Source organism: Heloderma suspectum, chromosome 2, assembly GCF_057233095.1.
Source record: "Heloderma suspectum isolate Gila_16-S chromosome 2, 16-S_ref, whole genome shotgun sequence".
NCBI classification, from domain to species: domain Eukaryota; kingdom Metazoa; phylum Chordata; class Lepidosauria; order Squamata; family Helodermatidae; genus Heloderma; species Heloderma suspectum.
Window position 1 is genome coordinate 397990677 of NC_139459.1, and position 9253 is coordinate 397999929.

A 9253-nucleotide genomic window follows, 5' to 3' on the forward strand; every position below is an offset into this window, starting at 1 on the left:
TCTGGGCCTTCAAGATTGGTGGGGGGGGGGAGAGAAACTTACAAAATAGGTGCCATGAAGGACACACACACACACACACACCCCGAGGGATCATAACATCAGTTGTGTTCTGTTCAGATGGTGGGGGCAAAACATCAGTTGTGTTTCTGGAGGGATCTGGGCCTTCAAGACTTGGGGGGGGAGAAACTTACAAAATAGGTGCCATGAAGGACACACACACACACACACACACACACACCCGAGGGACCATAACATCAGTTGTGTTCTGTTCAGATGGTGGGGGCAAAACATCAGTTGTGTTTCTGGAGGGATCTGGGCCTTCAAGATGGGGGGGGCTCACTAAATAGGTGCCACAAAGGACACCCCCCCGGGGGGATCACAACATCAGTTGTGTTTCTGGAGGGATCTGGGCCTTCAAGATGGGGGGGGCTCACTAAATAGGTGCCACAAAGGACACCCCCCCGGGGGGATCACAACATCAGTTGTGTTTCTGGAGGGATCTGGGCCTTCAAGATGGGGGGGGCTCACAAAATAGGTGCCACAAAGGACACCCCCCCGGGGGGATCACAACATCAGTTGTGTTTCTGGAGGGATCTGGGCCTTCAAGATGGGGGGGGACTTACAAAATAGGTGCCATGAAGGACACACACACACAGACACACACACACGAGGGATCACAACATCAGTTGTGTTCTGTTCAGATGGTGGGGGCAAAACATCAGTTGTGTTTCTGGAGGGATCTGGGCCTTCAAGATGGGGGGGGCTCACAAAATAGGTGCCACAAAGGACACCCCCCCGGGGGGATCACAACATCAGTTGTGTTTCTGGAGGGATCTGGGCCTTCAAGATGGGGGGGGACTTACAAAATAGGTGCCATGAAGGACACACACACACAGACACACACACACGAGGGATCACAACATCAGTTGTGTTCTGTTCAGATGGTGGGGGCAAAACATCAGTTGTGTTTCTGGAGGGATCTGGGCCTTCAAGATGGGGGGGGCTCACAAAATAGGTGCCACAAAGGACACCCCCCCGGGGGGATCACAACATCAGTTGTGTTTCTGGAGGGATCTGGGCCTTCAAGATGGGGGGGGACTTACAAAATAGGTGCCATGAAGGACACACACACACAGACACACACACACGAGGGATCACAACATCAGTTGTGTTCTGTTCAGATGGTGGGGGCAAAACATCAGTTGTGTTTCTGGAGGGATCTGGGCCTTCAAGATGGGGGGGGCTCACAAAATAGGTGCCACAAAGGACACCCCCCCGGGGGGATCACAACATCAGTTGTGTTTCTGGAGGGATCTGGGCCTTCAAGATGGGGGGGGACTTACAAAATAGGTGCCATGAAGGACACACACACACAGACACACACACACGAGGGATCACAACATCAGTTGTGTTCTGTTCAGATGGTGGGGGCAAAACATCAGTTGTGCTTCTGGAGGGATCTGGGCCTTCAGGACTGGGGGGCGGGAGAAGCTCCCCAGCGTGGGTGCCACGAAGGCCCCCCCGATGGGTCAGCAGCTCATGCCGTCTCCCGATGCGGGGGAGAGGGGCGAGCTCTCCCTCTGCCTGCCTTCTCGTCTCCGTCCCCGCCCGAGCAGCTTCGCCCGGGGGCGTCCGAGGCCCGCGCCCCCCTGCGGCGCCTCCCTCCGCGGCGGGCCCGGCCCGGGCCTCCCCTGCACTGCGACGCGCGCCGCACTCACCGCCGCCGCCGCGCCGCGCCGCGCGTGGGAAAATCCCAGCCTCCTTTCCCACGGGAGGGGGCGGGGCCGGAAGGGCGGGCGCGGGGCCTCGCGCCGCCCCCCCGCCCCTTCCTAGGGGCCTCTCTAGGAACCCGCCTCCCTCACTTTAACCCTGAGACGGACCGGGGAGGCCGAGCGGGGCCCGCGGGCGCCCCCCTGGCCGAAGCGACAGCGCTGCGGGCGGCGGCCGCGCCTGAGCGCCCCCGGGGCCGCAAATCCCAAGGGCGCCCCTCCTCCCTTCTCTTTTTCCCAGTCGAAGCATGGACTATTCTTTAGTATGCATTTGAATCTGAACGTGTAGGACTGGCTTTTGGTTTCGTATCACAAAAAGACCCACCTGTCAAGAACTCCGCGTCAGGAAACCGGGACTGTGCAACCATCAGGAAATCACGACTGCGCACCCATCCATGGTATTGGTGCGATTCTTAATCGTTCTTTACTGGCTTTTGGTTTCGTATCACAAAAAGAACCATCTATCAAGAACTCCGCGTCAGGATACCGGGACTGTGCAACCATCAGGAAATCACGACTGCGCACCCATCCATGGTATTGGTGCGATTCTTAATCATTCTTTACTGGCTTTTGGTTTCGTATCACAAAAAGACCCATCTGTCAAGAACTCCGCGTCAGGATACCGGGACTGTGCAACCATCAGGAAATCACGACTGCGCACCCATCCATGGTATTGGTGCGATTCTTAATCGTTCTTTATTGGCTTTTGGTTTCGTATCACAAAAGAACCATCTATCAAGAAATCCGCGTCAGGATACCGGGACTGTGCAACCATCAGGAAATCACGACTGCGCACCCATCCATGGTATTGGTGCGATTCTTAATCGTTCTTTACTGGCTTTTGGTTTCGTATCACAAAAGAACCATCTATCAAGAAATCCGCGTCAGGATACCGGGACTGTGCAACCATCAGGAAATCACGACTGCGCACCCATCCATGGTATTGGTGCGATTCTTAATCGTTCTTTACTGGCTTTTGGTTTCGTATCACAAAAGAACCATCTATCAAGAAATCCGCGTCAGGAAACCGGGACTGTGCAACCATCAGGAAATCACGACTGCGCACCCATCCATGGTATTGGTGCGATTCTTAATCATTCTTTACTGGCTTTTGGTTTCGTATCACAAAAAGAACCATCTATCAAGAACTCCGCGTCAGGATACCGGGACTGTGCAACCATCAGGAAATCACGACTGCGCACCCATCCATGGTATTGGTGCGATTCTTAATCATTCTTTACTGGCTTTTGGTTTCGTATCACAAAAAGACCCATCTGTCAAGAACTCCGCGTCAGGATACTGGGACTGTGCAACCATCAGGAAATCACGACTGCGCACCCATCCATGGTATTGGTGCGATTCTTAATCATTCTTTACTGGCTTTTGGTTTCGTATCACAAAAAGACCCATCTGTCAAGAACTCCGCGTCAGGATACCGGGACTGTGCAACCATCAGGAAATCACGACTGCGCACCCATCCATGGTATTGGTGCGATTCTTAATCGTTCTTTATTGGCTTTTGGTTTCGTATCACAAAAGAACCATCTATCAAGAAATCCGCGTCAGGATACCGGGACTGTGCAACCATCAGGAAATCACGACTGCGCACCCATCCATGGTATTGGTGCGATTCTTAATCGTTCTTTTTTGGCTTTTGGTTTCGTATCACAAAAGAACCATCTATCAAGAAATCCGCGTCAGGATACCGGGACTGTGCAACCATCAGGAAATCACGACTGCGCACCCATCCATGGTATTGGTGCGATTCTTAATCGTTCTTTTTTGGCTTTTGGTTTCGTATCACAAAAGAACCATCTATCAAGAAATCCGCGTCAGGATACCGGGACTGTGCAACCATCAGGAAATCACGACTGCGCACCCATCCATGGTATTGGTGCGATTCTTAATCGTTCTTTTTTGGCTTTTGGTTTCGTATCACAAAAGAACCATCTATCAAGAAATCCGCGTCAGGATACCGGGACTGTGCAACCATCAGGAAATCACGACTGCGCACCCATCCATGGTATTGGTGAGATTCTTAATCATTCTTTTTTGGCTTTTGGTTTCGTATCACAAAAAGAACCATCTATCAAGAAATCCGCGTCAGGATACCGGGACTGTGCAACCATCAGAAAATCACGACTGCACACCCATCCATAGTATTGGTGCAATTCTTAATCATTCTTTATTGGCTTTTAGTTTCGTATCACAAAAGAACCATCTATCAAGAAATCCGCGTCAGGAAACCGGGACTGTGCAACCATCAGGAAATCACGACTGCACACCCATCCATAGTATTGGTGCGATTCTTAAGCATTCTTTATTGGCTTTTAGTTTCATATCCCCCCCAAAAAACAATCTACCAAGAAATTGACTTCAGGAAACCAGGACTGTACAACCATCAGGAAATCACGACTGTACACCCATCCATAGTATTGGTGCGATTCTTTTCTTCTTAATCATCCTTTATTAGCTTTTAGTTTCGTATCACCAAAGGACAATCTATCAAGAAATCAACAGTGTGTGCTATTCCGCATCTTTGACCTGATTAAACATGGATAAATGTTCTCAATTCCTGGATGTTGTTGCATGAATTTCTGTTTCTTTTTCTTATAGTCCTTTTCCCCTACCAAGCGTCCCTCTCCCTGCCCACCCTCCATTAACACCCACTGCCTGAGTGATCCCACCTCAGGACCAACTCAGGAAAAACAAAAACGATTAAACCTCCCCCAAAACCAGACAGGCAAAATAATATTCAAAGGAAAACAAAAATAAAATAATAAGAAAGGCTGCCGAATCAGGGGATGGTGTAAAAGCCAGAACGGAACTGGCCGGAACAGCCTCTTTATATTAAAAAACATGCCCAAAATAGTGGCATGTGTTAGAAATGCTTGGGAACAATATTTTAGGGCTAAAACCCTTGCAATATTGTATATATTATTAACCCCATAATGCCCAGAACACACCTGGAACGGAACAGTATGGCCACTTCCAAATGAGTGAAATCAAACTCACCAGTCACTCATAACCCCACGGCAGGGGTGGAATAAGCCACAAAACGTCCACAAAACCCACATTTCAATACCCGTTCTGGGCGATAGTCTGTACTGAAGAAAAATGGCCTGGAACGGCAACTTCCGAGTGACCCAACTCAACCAAACTCGCCAGTCACACACTACTAGATGGGACAGATATATTAAACTCCAAAATGTCCACATAAATCACATTTCAATAGCCGCTCCAGGCCGTAGTCTGTATTGTTCAAAACTGGCTGGATTGGCAACTTCGGAGTTTATTACATCAATCCCATCTAGTCCAGTGTGACTAGTGAGTTTGGTTGATTTCGGTTGCTCGGAAGTTGCCGTTCTGGCCAGTTTTGTGCAATATGGACTGTGGCCCAGAACGGCTATTGAAATGTGGTTTACGTGGACATTTTAGAGTTTATTATATCTGTCCCATCTAGCGGTGTGACTGGCAAATTTGGTGGAGTTGGGTCACTCAGAAGTTGCTGTTCCGGGCCATTTTTCTTCAATACGGACTATGGCCCAGAACGGGTACCAGAACATAGTTTCTATGGACGTTTTGTGGCTTCTTGCATCCCTGCCATGGGGTTATGAGTGACTGGTGAGTTTGGTTGATTTCACTCATTAGGAAGTGGCCGTTCTGGCCCATGCCATTCTGTTCCAGATGTATTCTGGGCATTATGGGGTTAATAGTATAACTTTGCAAGAGTTTTGGTCCTAAAATATTGTTCTCAAGCAACTCTAACACATGCTACTATTTTTGGCATTATATATATATATATATATATATATATATATATATATATATATATATATGAAAGGGCTTTTCCAGCAGGTTCCGTTCAGGCTTTTACACTGTCCCCCAAAATAAGGAGGCCTCTGTCCTCTTTCAACAGGTGTTTAAAGAAATTAATTCATGGGAGGCCAAAGATGACATGACCTCACATGGGCTCTCCCCCTCTCCATTTTGCCCCCACCTCCCCATCTGGGCTGCTCCCCATGCCCGTGGGGCTGAGAATCTGCTCTGGGTTTCAGTCAGGACCAACTAGAACTCCGAAGGAGCTGTACAAGGTGCTGAACCCTATCCCCAAAATAGGGCATTGGGTTCAGCCCCTCCGCCCCACACACACAGACATACCAACCTGCGGGAGAGAAACGGGCAAAGAGAGACACAGGCAGATGAGTAAGAAACAGGCTGAGCGTTTGTAGCAACGTGACCCTTCCAGCTCAACTTTGCACCACCCCACACTCTTAAAATTGAGAAGTGGTATCCCTCTGAGCATATGCGGAATGCCTCCCCTCTCATCCAGCAAATTACTGGAGCATATGCTCTGAGCATATGCAGAATGCCTTCCCTCCCCTCCAGAAAATTACTGGGTAACTGCAACCCGCCCCCTTTGCCACAATCTTAAAATTAAAGATGGATGAGTAAGAAAGAGGCTGAGCGTTTGTAGCAAAGTAACTGTTCCAGCTCAACTTTTCACCTCCCCACACTCTTAAAATTGAGAAGTGGTATGCCTCTGAGCATATGCAGAATGTCTTCCCTCCCCTCCAGAAAATTACTGGGTAACTGCAACCCGCCCCCTTTGCCACACTCTTAAAATCAAATAACAGTGTAGTTGAATATTTCCTTTTCCAGTAAAACACGAGAGCTCTCTTTAGAAATTAAGCATCTTTCTTTCTTTCTTTCTCTTTCTCTTTCTTTTTCTTTCTTTCTTTCTTTCTTTCTCTTTCTTTCTTTCTCTCTCTCTCTCTCTCTCTCTCTCTTTCTTTCTTTCTTTCTTGAAGGTATTCTGTTCCATTCCATACACATCCCCACTCCTTGTCCCCTACACCACCACCATGACTTAGGTTCGAGGCTATTTTCACCTCCCCTCCCCCTTCCTCCCCTTCCCTTGCCATAGGCAGCAGGGCACGCAGTATAATGAAAGGACAGGGTGCCTCTGAGCATACGTTCAGCCCAGGAATTTGTTTTGAGTACCAGACCTCTACTCTGGGCTGGCAGGGGAGGCATAGCAAGACAGACTTTGCATGAAGAAAGTCCCAGGTTGCATCTCCAGCTACTCTGGTTAAAAATGATGAGGTAACAGGTAATGCAAGAGCTGCTGCCAGTCTGTATAGACAATGGACAGCAAAACATTTTTGGCCCGAGGGCCAAATTGACTCAAAGCCAGGACATTAGGGGTTGTGTACCAGCCAGTGGCCAAACCACTGCCCCAAATAGGTGGACTGGAGACACTGCTGGGAGATATCCCCTATTCTCTCTCTCAAAGGCCCGCAAAAGCCACAGAGCCAGCATGGTGTAATGGCAAGAGTGTTAAACTAGGAGCTGGGAGATCCGTGTTCTAGTCCCCACTCAGCCATGGAAGCTCACTGGGTGGCTTTGGGCCAGTCACAGACTCTCAGCCCAACCCACCTCACAGGGTTGTTGTTGTGAGGATAAAATGGAGAGGAGGAGGATAATGTAAGCCGCCTTGGGTTCCTTGCAAGAGGGAAAAAGGCAGGGTATAAATGCAATAAATAAATAAATAAATAAATTTTAAAACAACCCCCAAATGTAGAGAAAATGCCTCAGGATGCTGGAACAAAGATTTTATTTGTAAAAAGCCCAACACATTCTGACCTTTTTATAATTATTATTTTAAGACCTTCTTCATTGGGCTGTAAAAGTAATATAGGACAATATATTACTACAATATATGGGGTGGGGGTTTTTTTTGCATTGTTAAACATCTGTATCATTGCTCATTGCAAATAGGCCTGTGTATACATTTTAGCATTAAAAAACATAGAAATCATTACACACTGCAGATTCTCCCCTGATAATCTTCGGTGCCCTCCTCTGAACCCTCTCCGGTGTGTCTGCATCTTTCTTAAAGCCTGTGCAAACCAAGTCACTTGTAAGTAAGTGCCAGGCAGGCTTCCCTTGGGAGAGCATTCCAGAGATTGGGGGGGTGGGGGGGCACTACTGAAAAAACCCTCTTGTTGCCACCCTCTGAGCCTCAGAATGAGAGGGCACTTGAAGAAAGGCTTCTGTGGATGTCCCTAAAGTACAGGCACTTGGGCAGGTACTTGCAGGAGGAGGCGTTCCATCAGGTTCATAGAATCATAGCATAGTAGGGTTGGACGGGGCCTATAAGACCATTGAGTCCAACCCCCTGCTCAATGCAGGAATCCAAGTCAGAGCATCCCTGACAGAAGGCTGTCCAGCCTCGTCTTGAATGCCTCCAGTGTGGGAGAGCCCACCACCTCCCCAGGTAATTGGTTCCGTTGTCATATTGCTCTAAGGGTCAGGAACTTCTTCCGGATGTTCAGCCGGAATCCGGCTTCCTGTCACTTGAGCCCATGATTCCGTGTCCTGCACTCGGGTGATGGAGAAGAGATCCCGGCCTTCCTCTCCATGACAACCTTTAAAGTCCGTGAAGAGAGCTATCCTATCTCCCCTCAGTCTTCTTTTCTCAAGGCTAAACATGCCCAGTTCTTTCAGTCTCTCCTCACAGGGCTTTGTTCCCAGTCCCCTGATCATCTTTGTTGCCCTCCTCCGAACCCTCTCCAGTTTGTCTGCATTCTTCTTAAAGTGCAGTGCCCAGAACTGGACACAGTACTCCAGATCAGGCTTAACCAGTGCTGAGTAGATGGGGTTTGGAGGTCCCAAGCTGTGTAGAGCTTTATAAGTCAAAACCAGCACTTTGAATTATGCTCCGAAATTAATTGGGAGCCACTGCAGATAAGGGGGGACCCATATAATATGGTTGGGGACACCTTTACCTTTTTTAATGCCTTAACCTAGTTAGAATTCTTGTGGCCATGTTTTGTACTGGGTGACGTTTCTGGACCACCATGAAGGGCAGCCCCATGTACAATGCATTGCAATAATTCAAACGGGAGGTTACCAGGGCATGAATCACTGCAGCTGGGCTATCCACCTCCAGATACCAGCTGGCATACCAGATGAAGCTGGTTAAAAGTCACTCCAAGCCACAGAGGCCTCTTCAGCCTTTAATGACAGTGATGGACCCTGGAGCACCCCCAAGCAGCTGAATCCCACTCGTTCTGTCTGAGAAAACACCCACTAGCAGTCCTCCGGTCTTGTCTGGATTGAGCTTCAGCTTGGTAGCCTTCATCCAGTCCATAACTGCTACCAAGCGCCAGTCCATCACCCCCAGAGCCTCAGCTGACTGAAGAGAAGGAGAAGTAGAGCTTCGTGGCATCCGAATACTGGTGACAATGCACTCCCCCCCACACACACCCCGAATGACCTCACTGAACTGTTTCATGTTCATGTTAAATGGCATGGAGACAAGATGGAAACTTGCAAGACCCCAAAGCAAATATGCTATGGAGTTGAGCAGAAATACCCCAGCACACACTGCCTTTGCAAAACGTCCATCCAAATCAGAGTGGAACCACCACACAGCGGAACCACACACATCTAACCCTGACAGACACCTGCTCGAGAAG

General features: G+C 48.9%; 1 protein-coding gene across 1 annotated transcript in view; it reads right to left on the reverse strand.

The window, feature by feature from the left end:
• LOC146356591 (uncharacterized) overlaps positions 1–1837 on the reverse strand; it is an 81400-nt gene extending 79563 nt beyond the window's left edge. Inside the window, exon 1 of the mRNA XM_084841118.1 lies at positions 1719–1837. The gene's annotated coding sequence lies outside the window, so the exon portion shown is untranslated. The remainder of the gene's footprint in view (positions 1–1718) is intronic.
• Positions 1838–9253: the final 7416 nt, after the last annotated feature.